Source organism: Lemur catta, chromosome 8, assembly GCF_020740605.2.
Source record: "Lemur catta isolate mLemCat1 chromosome 8, mLemCat1.pri, whole genome shotgun sequence".
In the NCBI taxonomy this organism is placed as follows: Eukaryota; Metazoa; Chordata; class Mammalia; order Primates; family Lemuridae; genus Lemur; species Lemur catta.
The window spans coordinates 47,766,560-47,783,366 of NC_059135.1; the positions used below are offsets into that span (position 1 = coordinate 47,766,560).

The 16,807-nt window shown below is 42.7% G+C and overlaps 1 protein-coding gene across 3 annotated transcripts in view; it reads left to right on the forward strand.

Annotated features, from left to right (window-relative positions):
• Positions 1–715: 715 nt before the first annotated feature.
• ZNF385B (zinc finger protein 385B) overlaps positions 716–16,807 on the forward strand; it is a 362,512-nt gene continuing 346,420 nt past the window's right edge. For 2 of the 3 annotated variants that reach the window (XM_045559849.1, XM_045559852.1), the window contains exon 1: positions 716–1,190. The gene's annotated coding sequence lies outside the window, so the exon portion shown is untranslated. Of the gene's footprint in view, positions 1,191–2,245; positions 2,303–16,807 lie in introns of those variants that run through there. The other variant, XM_045559851.1, reaches the window with a different exon arrangement.

Genomic DNA, 16,807 nt, shown 5'->3' on the forward strand with positions numbered 1-16,807 from the left:
AGAACCAAAGAATAATATTTTAGAATCATATTGTAAAAAAAAAAAAATTCCTGCTGTAAAACACAGCTCTCTTGTCATTCATGACTCTTGAACTTCTCCCCCCAAGAAGCAACCTCAGAAAACTGCTCTTTTAAAATTCTTTTTCCTTTCTCCTTAAATGTTTTCTAAGTGCTTTCCCTTTCAGAACCAAGCACCTTGGCCACGTTTGCACTGTTTTCAGAAGATGCCCTATACTGTTTTCAGAAGATGCCCTACATCAGGGTAACCGATGACACGTTTTATTTTTGAAAACTTAAACACAGACAAGAAACCCGGAGGAAAAGGCGCCCCCCGCCCGGGAGTCTCTCAGGTCCTGGGCGAGGCTGCGATGCCCTCTGCGCTGCGGGCCTCCCCGGCTCCGCCAAAACTGCCAAGGCTGCTGCTGCGGTCTGTGAGCCCAGCGCTGGTCAAAGAGGAGAAACCAATAGTTGGTCTGACTATCTCCAAGGAGAGAGTTTCCCTCCGGCTTGACTAATATTTGAAACATGCGCCCCACCGCGCGGCTCGGCCTCTCGGTTTAGGGACCCCTACCACTGCCAAGAATTTCTCGAGGGACGCGGGCCCTGGGGCTGAGGACCGCGCCGGACCCCGTCGCGGGGACGGAGCCTCCTCTCCCTCGCGGTGCGCGCACGCCTGGAAAGGCGGGATTTAAGGCAGCGATGCTGCGGGCGGCTCTGCAGTGTCAACGAGCCCCCGAACGGTCCCGCCTCATTCCCCCGTGTGTGTAGCCTCGCAAGTCTCCGCTTGGCAAACCGTCACAGCTCCGGGCGCGAGGGTGGCGTTGGCGCGCCCAGAGCCCCGCTCCTCGGCCAGGCCAGGGGGCCGGGCGGGCGCTCTCCGCGGGCTCGGCACACGCCCCTCACCTGGGCGAGGCCGGGCGCGCAGGCGCTCAGCGCGGGGAACGCGGCCGGGCGCCTCAGCCCCGCGCGGGCAGGAGTCGGACGGTTCCGGGGCCGCGCCTGGCCGCGCTGTCGCCGGCGCCACCTCCACTGCCGCTGCCGCCACCGCCCGGGCCGCGGCGGCTCGCGGGAGAGCGTCTGCGCGAAGCCCCAGGGCGGCCCTGGCGGGACCGCCGCCGCCGCCGGAGCGTGAGCAACAGCTTCCCGGCTGGACGAGCCACTGCCCCACGCGCCCGCGGCCCGCGCGCCGAGGTAAGCTCCAGGCGCCCAGCCCAGCCCGGCGCCCCCGGAGCGGGCGCCGCCTGCCGATCGGCCCCCGCCCTCTTCTGCGGAGCGAGCGGGCACCTGGGCACGCCGCCCGAGGGAATGGCCGGGAGCCCCCTCCCGATGGAGTTTGCACTTTGTCCCGCGGTCCCACTTGTAGAGGAGGGCGCCCGCGCGCTGCTCCCCGGGCTGTGGAGGCGAGGCTCCTGCTAGCCTCTGGAGTCGGGATTAGGTCGGAGAAGCCAGAGGAGCGGAGGAGTCCCCGGGGTAGGCTGTAGCTCCCAAGGGCGGATGGGGAGGATGGAGACGCGGGGAGGCAAAGGCGAGTGCCCCGCCGTGGTCAGCCGCAGCGCTCCTGCCACCTGAGCTGGGAAGTTTGGGGTTTGTCTTTCTCTTCATTACAGGGAAATGGGTAGTGTGGGGACAGAGGTGTGGGAGGATAACAGTCGAAGCCTGGGGGCCCAGGAGAGTTCTGCAGCTGAACCAAGGTGAGATGGGGACGATGAGGCAGAGAGAAGGTCCCCAAAGTTTGTACTTGCTGGGAGCCCTGAGGGGCGGCCTCCGCTACTAAGCACTAAGCACTGGTGAAGGTGTCAGCGCAGGGTGGGAGGACACTGTGGGACTGCGGAAGGGACGAGAAGAAGAGAAGGGGGAGGACCATCTGCTTCGCCACTGTTATGTGCGGGGGCCCGTGGGGAGAAGGGGGAGCTGGCAGGACGATGCTTCCCGGAATGCTTCCTCAGACTGTGGAGGACAAACAGTTTTTATGGTGAACCTGGATGGGGAGTGCTGTGGGTCCTTCAGGGAAAATAAATTGCCAACTACCCCCTCCCCCCACCTCCATGAATACAAAATAAACGCAGTTTTGGAATGCTCTCAAAAGTTGGGGAACATCTTTCTTCATTTTCTTCATTTTCATACAGAGACGAGGTTTGTAGTTCTGTTTGATTTTGCTTTGCTGAGAAGCGATACACCAAGGCTCATGCAAACTTTATCAAGATGTGGCAATAGATGTTCAAACAGAAGGAACAAAACATTTGTGTTACGGGGCCCAACCTAAAGCTTGGAAACTGGCAGCTTCCACAATTCATGAAATTGGGGTAAATGTATTTGTCTAATTAAAAAAAGCCTTTTCATAAAGTCAATAAGCTACATCTTAAAGTTAAAGGTTTTGGCTTGAAAGAACTCCCTTAAATGTTTCAGGATCAAATTTCACTGGTTTTTGGAGTCCTTTAATCTTATTTTGATGCCATACGTGCATTGAGCATGTGCTGCCCCTTCCCTGTAATAGATAAAGGGCTTCAGAATGCAAAATACTGCATTGTAAGTTCTGTTGTTACTTGAGGTTTTTAAGATAAAAAAATGTTTATTTGATCAAAATGTTGGCTGCTTTTCAGATTCTATATCCCTATAAATTAAGTATTTGTGGATTTATAATTCACACTCTTACCCATTTCCAGAAGTGATTTGAGGAACCTTGGGATGACAACCACAAATCAAGTAGCTATTCTTGTAGATCTCCTTGGCCTCTCTTGCGTGCATTTACAGTGAAATGCTTTTGGGAAGGTGAATTCTCATAATAAAGGAAACATTACTGTCCTTTCTGGAATCATCCTGGTGATATTAATGTTTTGCAATATAATTCCTTAAGTACTTCATTTGCATTATATTATTTTACATTACATAAGTAATGACCTCTTTATAGAAAATTTAATAACCACTATCATGTATATTAAGAAAAATAATGTTGATATTTTACAGCGTTTTAACAATATACAGATTCACAGAGCAAAAAGAGAATGGTGAAATTTAATGTATCCTTTTTGAACTGAGGCAGAAAGGTAACCAATGGAGGTGTCTCCTCTATAGTCAAAACAGAGAAGGAACTTTCATTAGTACTTGTCACCTAAACACCGCCAATTAGTGAGATCTGTCAGCAACTGGAGGATAACTACAAAGTACAACTATTATATGAGGATCTATCAAAGTATAGCAGGTGCTCTCACAATTCTTTTTCTCAGGCAAGTGACCTGGCTCAGAGAAAGAATAATCTTCAAAACAAACTATTCTGAAAGGTGAAATGTCTACACAGAATAATGCTGTGTGGAGTTGGGCACGATGAAAAAGACAAAGATCCTAAGTCCTTGGACTAGCCACCCCTTGCTTTGCCCTTAGACATTTTTCTTCCCACTGAATTTGAAGATGTCATTGCCTGATTTTTAACAGCAACAATTTATATTAAAAAAAGACATGAGCAATTAGCTAACTTCTCATAGGAGTGACTGCTTCGTGTGTAAAAATCTTTGTTCACAGAAATAAAGAGCAAAATCGGCTTTCTGCCATTCCTATAGGGTTCTAAGTCTTCAAAGGTATAAAGAACAGTGAGTGCACGTGTCTGTCCCAGTTTCCCATGGCTTTTTATGTGTTTCTGGTTTTTTTTTTTTATTATAACCCCTTCACACTATTTCATTATCTCTATTTTGCCACCTCCTGTTCCTGTCACTGTTCCCCCTATGTCTCAACGTGGTCTTTTAACCTTTTCTTCATTTGAAAAAAAAAATTCTGAGGATTCCTTTTGATATTTGTTGCTGTCTAGATTATAGATTATCTCCTTTTTGCTCTTTTGTATGATACTTTTTATACAGTGGTGTCTTTTTTATTAGTGGTAGATTATTTCTTCCTAAAGTGACATCCAAGCACTGCTTTCCCTCTTAAATTTCATATTTACATTTTGAACCACTTAAGAGATAGTTTTATGTTACTCTTGGGTGCCTCAGCTCTAATGCGTCTAAACTCTAATTAATATCTTTCTCTTAAATGAACAGGGTGACTCTGTGTCTCTGTGTCAATTTTCATATTTTTCCAAGTCACTGAAGATCTTCCCAGTATCTTTGCTTTCTGCAGATAATTCACAAACAAATCCATGGACCCCATCTTCATGATGCCTCATGATGCCTGCTTCTTCATCTTTCTATTCCCATGGTGACTGTCTTTGTTCAGTCTTCTTATCTCTTTCTAGAGACTACCATGATGGGTTCCTGACTAGTTTCCCATCTCTAATCTCTTCCGTTTCCAATCCATTTAACAGTAGGTTTTGCAGAATAAGCTTTCCAAAGCAGAGCCAAGTTCAGTCACTGGTTATTAAACTTTTCCCCAGCACCCGACCAAATGACATATAAACCTCTCCTCAAACAGTTAAGACCCTCTGCTGTCCATCCTCAAAGTAGCTCTGCATTTTTACTTTGATCCCATTGATTGATTCACTCATTCATTTATTAATTTATTCAATGAATATTTGAGTGCCTACTACATGCCTGGCATAGCTCTGGGTGATAATTTTAAAAGCACCCTGTGTATTCAATGTTGGAATTCACTGTTGAAATATAATCTCATGTGGTTGAAAAGGGGCCCCAGAAATCCCACTGGCCTCCTCTCCTCACCTTAGTAGTCCTGAGACATCATCACAGAGTCAGGAGTCTCCTAGAAACAGTTTGACACTGCCACAGACCGAAGGCAGTGTTTCCTTAACACATAGCAGGTCTCCGAGTTCTGCATCTTTGCTTACGTTGTTTCTTCTGCCTGGAATAGGCCCCCTCACTTCCCTACAGCCATTTCTACCTGTCAGAAAGTCGGTGCAATTGCTGCGTGCTTCCTGATCTCCCTCTGCACTCCAGCTTCTGCTCCACCAAACCCTGTTACATTTTGCTTGACTTCTTCCCTTTGGAGCACGAGTCAAAGTCTTCCGCTTATGTATGTGCTTTCCACATTCTCCTTCAAGGGCACTGCACCAACTTTGCTTAACCTTGAACCTTCATTTCCTGAAATACCCAGCTCAGGGCCTGACATATTGTCAGACATCAACAAATAATTTAATTAGTTGGATTGACTTCTACCCAGTTCTTGAGTCCCAACTTGTGTAATAACTGTTATTTTTTTTTAAGAAAACACCTCAATTTGGTTTTTATAGTAGAGCCAGTGCTTCTTAAACTTTAATGTGCATACAAATCATTAGGAAGTCTTATTAAAATGCAGATTCTGGTTGAGCAGAATCTCAACCAGAACAGGCCCCACATTCTACTTTTCTAACAAGCTCCCAAGTAATTTTGAAATAGCTTATCCTTGAACCACATTTTGAGTAGCAAGGTAGTAGATGATATTTAACAGGTTTGGGGGTTCTGACAGCCCCAGTCTCTCTGCTTGGAGATTTTCCTACAGTTAAAGTTTGTTTCAATATTACTCTCTATTTTGAAAGTACTGTAGGCCTGGACATGCTGTCTAAAGCTGATTGGACAGAGAACACTCTCCCGGCAGGGGATCAGCACACACACCTGTCACAGTCAGCTTTGGCCTCAGGGTGCCTCCAGTAATGCCTCCAATGCCTTCGATCACTGGATCACTGGGATGGTGGCTTATGTCGTGCTGCTGGTTTTCTCTATCCTGTTGCTACGCAAGGCAGGGGCATATGCCTACTCTGACAGCACTGAATAAAACCCCTACTCTGACAGCACTGAATAAAACCGGAGGGACTTTTCGTGGCCGATGAATACGCAAGAGGCAACTGGTCAGGACAGCTCCGATTCTGGTAGTGATTCGGCAAGGAAGGAGGAGAGTGCAGAGTAGGCCTGGTTGAGGAAGCACCGTGTGAGTGGGGCATTAAAGGACCGTGAGGGTTTCTTCAGCGTAATAAGGCCCCACACTGATAGAAGAGCTTTGGGGAGAGTGAGCCATCCGCTAAGATGATCAGCCCCTTTATATGTGCTACCACTGCTGCGACAGAACTCGGGAATGCTCAGGGTCTCCGGATAAGAAATCTTCCAGTCGTGAGGCTAGTACATCGTTACTCATAAAAATATAAGGACTCATTCTATGGCTGGGTCTATAACTTCTGTATTTACGGACGATAGTTTAAATAATGTTATCCACGATGATCAATTGGCATTAACAGATTACATTCTGACGGGTTACAGCGTCATCTCTAACGTCCAGGTACAGACAAGATTTCCTTAGCTACAGAAGCACTGCAAGGCTGTGTTTGGTTTTTATTTTCTTGGGTTCATTTGGTTAATAAATACACAATATGATTTAAAAATAAATAAATAAATAAATAAAGCTGAATGGAAAGTTTGGTTATTCCCTTGAGTTTTCCCCTTATTTTACTGCTACGTTATTGCAATTGTTAGGTCTCCCTACTGTATTTTTCTCTGGCCAGTTGCATTGCTTTGTTATACATTCCTTCTCATTTTCCCATTATTTGCAGATTGTGGCTGTTCGCCTTTCTCACTCTGCTGTGATTTTTTTTTTTTTTTTTTTTTTGTCTTTGCTCTCTGGTTCTTGAAATTCTCTTCAGGTGCCTTGGCTGACTCCCTGCCCCACCTGTTTTTCTACTGCTTCCAAAATTTTCCAGTGAAAGAAGCATTGAAATAGGGCGCAGGAGACTCAAGCTCTCGTCTGCCTTATTGCAAGCGTGAGACGTGGGGCAAAGCTGTTTCTTTTCTGGGCTCTTCTATCACTTGTAGATGGAGGGCGTGGGTTACGCAGCTTCCTGGGTCTACTTCAGCACCGAGATGCCATGTGGGTTCTTCACATGAGGCAGAAGGAACAGGTTGAGGGGAGGAAACAAATCGTCTGAGGATGCTGGTGTTGGTGGATGCCCCGTCTGGTGTTCCCATTTCAGGTTCCTGTTCTAGATAAACAACTTGAACTTTCATTGTTGTTCTTGTACTAATCAGAGAAATAGTCATACTTTTTAAGAAAATGAATATTCCTTGGTATCCTCTAATCCAGTTGTTCTCACCCCTGGATTCACACTATAATCACTTCAGGAGCTTAAAATAGTGATGCTCTTAGCCCATATGTAGGGAACGGTTTAATTTTTCAGTATTTTTCAAACAAGCAATTCTAATTTCCAGCCTAGGTGGAGAACTACAGTATCTGGGCCGTAAAGGCATTGTAATGTGATGATTAAGAGCATAGCATTGTTCTGAGTCAAACTGTGGCTTAGCCACTCACCAGCTTTGAGAGATTGGGTGAGAGAGAGGTCACTTAACTTCTGTGGGCCTCAATTTCTTCATCTGTGAAATGGGTTGACTTGGTTGCTATGACGAATATGTGAGATAATGTCTGCAGAGCCAGTGCTGGAGTACTGTGCACACTGTGGTTGTTCAAGACATGAGTAGTTGTTTATCATAATAATCATACTGTTACAGCTTACACTTCCTGAATTAGTTAAGGGTCATCTTGCCTTAAGCCAAAGTAATGCTCTCCTCACCCCCTGTTCAGCTTCAAGATATTCAGCACAGTATAATCAGTTTGAAAGGAAATTTATAAGCATATTTTTCATAAGTCAATGAAAAAATGCAGAAGGCAGCATAGATACTAATAAAAAACAATCACCCCTTTGTTTTTGATCCATTTGTTGCCATATCAACTTTATGATTTCATAAATAGCAGAGATGAATTAAAATACATACAAACTGATTCAGAAAGATGACCGGGTTTTCATACCTACTTCATGAAAAATGACATAACTCTTTTAGTAAAGACAGTTCTATCATCAACAAATAAAAAAGATTGAAATTCATGGGCCTAAGAGAGTATTTTATTTTGGAAATAAATATGATTGTACAAAGCATTTACATTTCTGATTTTATAATGGGAAATGGAATTTAAAAATAAAGAAGATAAGCACACACAGAGTGATAACCTGTGCTGTGCAAGCTAATGCTAATCAACTTTTTCTTTTCTTTTTGGCTGAGATTCTGAAATAGCCATTATGATATTATCTTATCATTATATCAGCAACACAAAGATTAGGTAAATGGACGTAATATTAACTGAGGGCCCATATTCCATTTTTTTTCTGTAAGCATCTGAAAATAAATAAAAGGGGTGCTCTGTATTTCTGGTGGGCCTGGCAAAAGGTACCACATCATGATTATCAGGGATAGTTATACTGACATCCTTTGTATGTGAAATAACCGCAGATGAGTACTGTTTCCTACTTTTTGCTCTTGGAGTAAAAACGTTTCATTTCTGCATTATTTACTTTTTGATCAGGAAGAGTATTTTTAGTTTTCAGTTAAATCCTCACGAACAGCCTAATGTTTATTTTCTGTAATATGATGTGTACTTTTTTATAACACAAGAAGATACGAAATTTTTAAAAGTACTTTGAGAAGTACTAAGAGAAGTACTAAGTACTAAGAGAAGAACCATTGTGAGTGATAATGAGCTAATTCTTATAAATCTTTGCTCTAATACACTAATGTTAAGATTGTGTAAAATTTTACACAGAGCTGCGATTTTTAATGTGTATTAGTTAAAGTAGTCAGTCTGCTGGGTAGTCTATGAAGTAAGGTTTTCATAGTCCAGAGGCCTGGACTCTTGGTCATCTTATACTAATTTCAAACCAGGGTTCAGATTCTAATTCTTCTCAGGCTTACTAGATTGCTATTCCTGTGAAATATTAGCTAAGGATATGGAAATGACTACTATTTGGTCAAGGACAATCATTAAATCATCATTGTGTCTATAGAGTTAAAAGTGATTTCTGTGCAAAATCTTCACTGATAAACTGAAAAATGAGAACCAGAGAATTTAGAATATTTAAAATTTGAGCCTAGGAAAATAAAACACTATAAGTAAGGGTAGAAAACTTCTACTGCTATTAACACTAGCATTTAAACTTCATCTAGAAATTGTGTGGACCCTGTGATATTCTTAGATTTGATACTTTGGAGGTGGGAAAACTTTTCCTCATAGGCTTAGGAACAGGTATTACCTTATATATTATGAAAAATCTAATGCTTAGAGTAAGAATACAAAGCATAAAATACCATTGTTTGCATACAAATATATGTACTTGTATATAAACACAGGCATTGTGATTTTATATACCTGAAGTATTTTTATTTTATTGGTCATTGTACATGTTCTTAGATTTCTGGAAATGCTAATAATTAAATGTATCTCATTCCCTGCATATGTTGCACTATTGAAGATGGGAAGTAGTAGAACCTAAAGGTTAAGTTAGGCTCTGCAGTTAGACTTAGTAGATGCAAATTCCAGCTCTTCTACTTATTAGCTGTGTGACTTTGACAAAGGTATTTTACTTCTCTGTGCCTTAGTTTCCCAAGTCTAAGAGATGATAAAGGAGCCTTTCATGTGATTGTTGTGAGATAAAATGAGTTAATACTCATAACATACTTCACAAAGTTCTTGGCACCTACAGTACTCATAGAGGTAGCCATAGTTGTACATTATACAATTTAATTATTTATGTCAAATACTTTAAAGGTACACTGATTTCTTTGCCAAGACAACTTTTGCAACTCTGATTTTTGAACCTTAAGTTTGAAACTTACTTGGTATATTTCAATTATATATTTTCTGTTTTCTCATATACTTTTCGTTATTTACTTTGAAAAAACAATGAAGTGAAAGGGAGAATAGAGGTGTGGAATTGTAAGCACTACAAGAACTCTTAAAAATTTGTAACCATGTGAAGCTCAGGTGGATTTTTACTAACAAAATATATAATGTGGCTTCTAGGATGTTTGGAAAGACCAAACTTACTTAACACATAGCTTTTGCAGGAATGTGCTTCCTGAACTTAGTACTCATATGTAAACCTGGAATGTTTGGAAGTGACCAAAAGTAGGGAATGATCCAGGTATAGGAGCCAGGGTCTGTGTAACTAGGGCAGACTTATTGAAGGACAGTCTCTTCTCAGGCACCTGAATTGTAATTGGATAGTCACCTCTCCTGGGTTCATAGGCATTTAATACCTGAATTGGATTTTCTAAGTTGGAATTTATAAGGCCAAATAATTGGTAAGAGAAAGATATAATTTGCAGGATTGCCAAAGGGTTGAAGTCCTTATATGCCTCATTACTACATGTATGGTTCTTAATGGTCAATCTCACTTCCACAGGAATAAAATCTTCAAGGCTCAGAATGTGGAAGGTAAGACAGACTTTTCATTCTGTCCCATGCTTACACTTCACCAGGCTGCTTCTAAAAACATCTCTTGGACTTTAGCAAATGAAAGAAACCCTGGGAGGTTGCTAAAATTGTAGATTCCTGTAATTTGCCCTTGAAGGCTCTGACTCTCCAGGTCTGAGATGGGACCCAGTAAGTATCCCAGGTGACTGACAGATCACACTTGAAGATTAGTACCAGTTCTCAGCTGGGGATGACTATCAGAATTACCTGTGGTTCTTAGGAAAAAATCCAGCTAAATATGCCAAGTTCGATTCCCCAGTGCTACATTAACCACAGGACACTCGTTCCTTAAGTTGCCCTGGTATTCTTCACCCATGTGTAACCTGTCCTGTGTGAATTCTGGAGAAGCAGGCTGTGCTCTCTCATTGTCTACGCACTGGCCTTTACCCACGGGTTTCAGTCTACCACAGTTTTCCATGCTGCTGTGAACCACTAGTCACTTGCATCAGTTTCCATGTGAGCTCACTCGTGACACATGGATTCCAGGGCCCAACCTAACACTACAAAATCTGACAGGAGGTGGTGGGAGGTGAGGTCCTGGAGCCAGCACTTTTTCTTGACTCCCCAGATGATAATTATGGCTGGATGAAGTTTTCTAACCAGTGTTCTATGGCAGTGGTCCCCAACATTTGTGACACCAGGAACCAGTTTCGTGGAAGACAGGTTTTCTACTCATGGGGTGGGGGGTGGGGGCATCACTGCCTTGACTCCACCTGAGATCATCAGGTGTTGGATTCTCATGAGGAGAGTGCAAACTGGGTCCCTCGCATGCCTGCGCAGTTTGCAGTGGGGCTCGCGCTCCTATGGGGGTCTGATGCCGCTGGGGATCTGACTGGGGCCAGGGCTTGGGCGGTGATACGAGCGATGGGGAAGGGCTGTGGGCACAGGTGGGGCTTCTTCCTGCCGCTTGCCTCCTGCTATGTGGCCTGGTTCCTAGTGAGTTGGGGACGGAGACCACAGTTCTGTGGGAGGACAGTGCCAGTGGTTTGTGTAACCACATTGAGGGCATTGACCAGATGGCTGGTATCAAGACCACCATGACTATTGAATGCCAGCAGTGTCTCTTCCCTTGCACGTCTCCAGGCGTCTTCCTGCTCTGCCTCCTGGGAACAGCCGTGTCCTTGTGGTTTTATGGTGGGAAACAGCAGGCTCCTTTCTCTATGGTCTCTTCCTGTCTTCCCTTTTCCACAGATGCCAAGGAGAGACCGAGATGACTGTGCCAAATGTACAGATGTGGTGGCGCACATTCAAACTGCTGCTGTCCTGGCAGAGACCCCTTTAAGCCCTTTCAAATCCTTGAATTCTCTCTTGCCTCACTGTGTATAGCTTACATAAGCAAGGTTTAAATTTAACGAGAATTTCACAGGTTCTCAGATCTGTTGTCTTCCTCTCATATTGCATTAGAAAAGGAACAATAAATATAATGTATTCTTGGCTGGCATGGGTCAAAGGTAATCTGATCTTTAGAAATACTTGATTCTTGAAATCATGTTTCTGAATTATCAAGAAATTATCAAGAATTACAGCAAGAAAATTGTTTACTGTGTATATGTAACAATTCTGAGTCTTCAGGGTGTGTACTTAAAAATGCAAACTATAGAATTTTTTTATGTTGCTATATAAAGGAATGAACAAAAGTGACATTAAAATTTTTAAGCATTATGTTATGAACAGCCCTAACTCTGATCATTGATTATTGTAAAATCCAGCAATAGTGTTATACTTTGTTAAATAATGCGTTGTTACCTATAAAACTTACGAGAGTGATTGAGGGGAAGGTGGCACAAAGGTTGACAGTTTAGCATCTCCTCATTCTAGGGTCATGTTATGATTGAACCCTATGTCCAGCATGAGTTAGTCCTCTTAAATGTCAACTTCTTTCTTCAGCTGTAAGGAAAGGCTCAGTGGGAACTGAAGGGAACAGAGGCTGGTGAAGGTGGGTGATTGGCAAAAAGGTATATGTGATATAACCAACCAAATTAAAATGTGAGAGGGAATTATGCATATAGGAGATGGCAATGGTTAGACCTTAGAGATCTTCTCAAGAGGCAAATTACTGGTCACATGGCAATTTTATTTTCAAACATTAAGAAAAAATTAAAATGCAACATCTGAGCTGTTCCACAGGGCTAATTACAGTGGTGATTTGAGGAGCCCTCCACGGGATAGATTTTTAATAATCCATAGGGCCTGTGCTTAATTGGGAAGGTCACACCACTCCAAGGGCTTCTTGAACTAACCCATTTCTTCATCTCTCTCAAGCCATATTATGACCATGAGAAAGTGTGCACTATGATCATGATTTTAGCACTGCCCGAAGCCACTCCAAGCAGCCCAGCATGATGAAAGACACAAAACAGAATCTTTGTGAATCTCCCCCTCCTCCGTGGCTGCTGTTTCTTAACCCCCTTTAGCAAGAGGACAAGGCATGTGTCTCACCATCTGGTGCCAGATAAAAAGGCTTTGAACAGACATGGTAGTTGCCTGCAAACACTTGAAGGGATGACATGTGAATAAGGAAGTATTTTCATTTTCTCAGGTTCCAGCAGGCACAACCAGATTTAATGGGTGGGAATAGAGGGAGGCAGATTTCAACTCAATGTGAGAAAGAACTTTCTAATGATTCAAACTGTCCAATCATGGTATGGCTGCCTTGAAGGTTCATGCTTGCTCTAGTTGAAAGTATGTGGTGGATGAGGGGATTAGCCACCAGAAACAGCACAGAAGGAATTCCTACATTGAGTGGAACCTCAATTGAGCTGATCATGGCAATCTGTCCCCTTCTTGGCATTACTGATAAAATAATTTGAGTAATGCCTATAGGGGAAGAAGATATATAAGAGAAAAGGTAGGGGAAGAGGTGTTCCTGAACTCCTTAAAAGATGAAAGAACAATTATTTCACCTTCCTCCCCACCCCTCAGCTTTTTATTATTTTCCCAGCTTTTAAGCACGTTGCACTTACTGAGCACCTGCTATGTGCCATAATATTATCTCATTTAACAGCCAAAGGCACAAATCTCAGAGTGTTCCCTCTTAGGTAGAATTCTGCAGTTGTTTACTGACCTTCACACAAGGATAAAGGTCTGTAGTCATCTTCAGTGAGTTCTCACAGGTTGTGCTGTATTTGAGCTAACATCCTTGATAATCTTTTCATATTCCCATATCACTTTTTCTCTGTTTCTCTTATGGTGCTTGCAATATTAGATTGTAATATGTTTGTATTGATTTTTCTCACTAGATTGCAAACTACTTAAGGGCAAGCCTCTTGACTTATCAAATTAATGACTTGGTAATTAGTGTCAGGTAAATAGTAAATGCTAATGTTTATTGACTAAATATTTGGTTAGTCCTCCCATCACACCCCTCCCCTAAAATAAATACCTGGGATGACTTTTATCCTCAAGGTAAGGAATTAAAAGGAAAAGAATCAGAATATTCTTTCTCTTCCTGACTTTACCTCTGCAATCCAAATCACATCCTAATTACCTATCCCATCCATTCTGTTTTGGGGGAGGAGGGAAAGATAGTGAAGAGAATGAGGCCAAAAAAACTCACTAAAATTAGAGAAGGGAAAACTACCTCTTACAGGACTCCTTTGTTTCTCCAATTAGATGTATTGCCTTCGGCAGCACTAGCAGTAGGATGAGGGGGAATCCTTCTTCTGCTGTTAACTAGCTGTATGAACTGAAACTAGTCCTGTGGCTGCCTCAGTGTTTCTTTCAAGATGATTTTTGGGTCTCATTTGATCTTTAATTATGTAGTTTGTAAACTCCTTTCCTTTCAAAGGTGTCCTGAAGTCCTTTTCCTCTATGTAGAATTCTAGAGGCCAGAATGATGCTGACAAGAGAAGCAATGTTAGGCTTAGAAACCTATTTGGGAGGTGGCAGTGGGATGACACTGTGTCCTTTGTGATCTGACACATCCAGATTGAGTCCCTGCTGTGTGGCCTTGAGCAAATTATAAATGTCTCTAAGCAAAAGATTCCTCTCCTGTAAAATGGGCATAATATTATATATCTCATAGGATTACATGAACTCAATGAGATAACATATATGAAGTATTTTTCCTGGACTAGAAACATAATGAACCCTTGGAAAACAATAGCTGCTAGTATTTGGAAATAGCCCGCTCTCTTTTTTCTTCTTGTTTTCTCCAACCCCTGAATGACACCCACACACAAGTCCTGAACTAGTTTCCTTGGCATGGGTTTTGTTGCACTCTTGAATATCATTTCTCCTCCATCTAGAATTATTTAGAGGGCAGTCAAGGCCCCTTTCTAGTGAGGGATGCTCCTCCTACATGTACAATGGCCAAAAGAGCACCCCATTTCACAGTGGTTGGGAATATACTTATTTTTGTATTTGCATAGAAGACACAAACACTACTGAAGAGACACTGGAAATCGATGTGAGGCCATATATCTTAATACTATACAATGTATCACACCCAAATCAAGATGCCTTTATTTGAAAAAGCTTTGACTGAGCAACAGTGACACAGCAGCTCCTGAGCGTGACAATAAATAGACACCTTATCAAAATTTATGAAGTTCAGATTGTAAAGAACAAACTGCACATACTGAGTGGTAGCACTCTTATTAAAATAATTTCATCTTTAAGTCTATTGTCTCCATCTCACCTATCGTAGAAGCTCATACTATGGCTAGATACCTCAAAAACCTGTAAACTTTTATGTGGGCTTTTGGAAAGGGATGATAGTTTTACAAGATATGATTTTCTCATCTCATCAAATTAGATTAGTTGAGATAGCGTCCCTGGATGTGAAATTTCAGTCCTGAGTAAATCCACACTTCTGAGACTCTGTGCAGCCTGCTAGCAGAGTGGAAATGGAGCATAATAAATCTGCCCTGAGCCCATTTCTCTCCACACAGCTCCATAATTCATTCTTTGCTTGGTACCCATGACTGCTTTTTCACAGCTAATCAGTCTGCATCCAGCCTGGCTCCTTTCATGTGCAATACCACCTCCTTGCTCCAGACCTCCCCTCTTGGCATGCAGAGCTGCTCCCAGGCTGCTTTCTAGAGCTTTGTGCCACCACAGACCCTGTATCCAGGCTGTTTGTGATCATATGGCAGTTACTCTAGTTTTAGGGTGGCCTCTTTGTTGAAGCAGACTTTTAAAAAGATACTCTGTTTAAAGTGAATCAAAATAGATAATAGCATCTCTGGAGTGCATCTGTAGGGCCAGCGAGTATTTCAGTTTTTCTTCCCCGAGTCTCCTCTGAGGGGACAGAGGAAGGGTGACCTGCTACTAATGCCACTTGCTTCTTTATTCTAGTCCCTTCCACACCATCCTTGAGGAATGATTCCCCATTGCTCCTATGGCTTCCCTACCTCTCTTCTGGTTCAACAGTGCTTTGGTCCAACGGCACTACCACCACCTGCTGCTGCAAAACCGAGAGTGACAGCAAGTGAGTTGCAAGGAACTTGGGATAGAAAAAAAAGGGGGCTTAGGAAAACTTCTTCCAAGGTGGAATAGAGACAATTGTACTAAGCCATGAATTTAAATACACGGTTTCTGGTCCTGTTTCTGCCCTTAATCATGTTGGGAGATTGGGTGAGGGATTTCTCTTTACTGGCCTTCATTTTTGACATGTGTAAAACAAGCAGGTAGGAATAGGTAAATTTTAAGGCAAAATTCTCTAAATTACAAATTATCTAGATATGGAAAATTGACCTCTCTTCCTCCATATGGTTTAATTCAATAATTAGTTGTTTTGAGAATAAGCTAGTGCGATCTGGGGCTTTGGAAGAAGAGTTTTCAAGAGAATCATGCTACCTAGCAGGGTGTTGTGTGAGGGCCACACAGAAATAACCTTGTGTAGAGGGTTGTCAGCTGGAGCTGGTCAGAGGGCAGGCACCTGGAGCAGCAGTTTGATGAAGAATAGAAGAATAGAATGCTCAGTGGGACAAAAAGCAATAACATCCAACTTGTCAGTTTTAGGGGAAGAGTATCTTTGTGTTCTTCAATGATTTTAAATGCTATTAATTAAATAGCTTGTTAAACTTTCTAGAATGCTTTCACCTACATTATTCATTCACATTCTCTTCAACTCCCTGAATTTGGTAAGAGCCTCTATGTCTTGCCTAGTTTTATAGAGGAGGAAACTGAAGCACTGAGAAGTGACATAATGTGCTCCAAGTGGCACGGCTCGGTGGTGACAGAGCAGCACTGGTGTCTCCCTGAGGAGCATGGACTCCTTGCTGCTCAAGGTGGGTCCATGGACCAGGAGCATCCGGATCCCTTGGAAACTTGTTAGAAATGCAGCATCTCAGGCCCCACCTTAGACCAAATGAAAGAGGATCTCCACTATAAACCTTCAAGTGTTTTGTTTGCACATGAAGTTCCAAGAAATACAGTAATCTAGTGGAGCCTCCTGCCCCCGCTAAAGGTTGTCTTCTGTTTCATTCTTTGGGTACAGGGTCAGGCCATCAGACTTCACTGAGAGGCTGTTCTGTAGAGGGAAAACATACTTAAGGTACCTCAGGACAGCATCCTGGGACTTTGTACATGAAATAAAACAGAAAGAGTTGGGTTTTGGTTTTCCCATGCAGGTGGAGGGATTATTTAGAACCATGCAA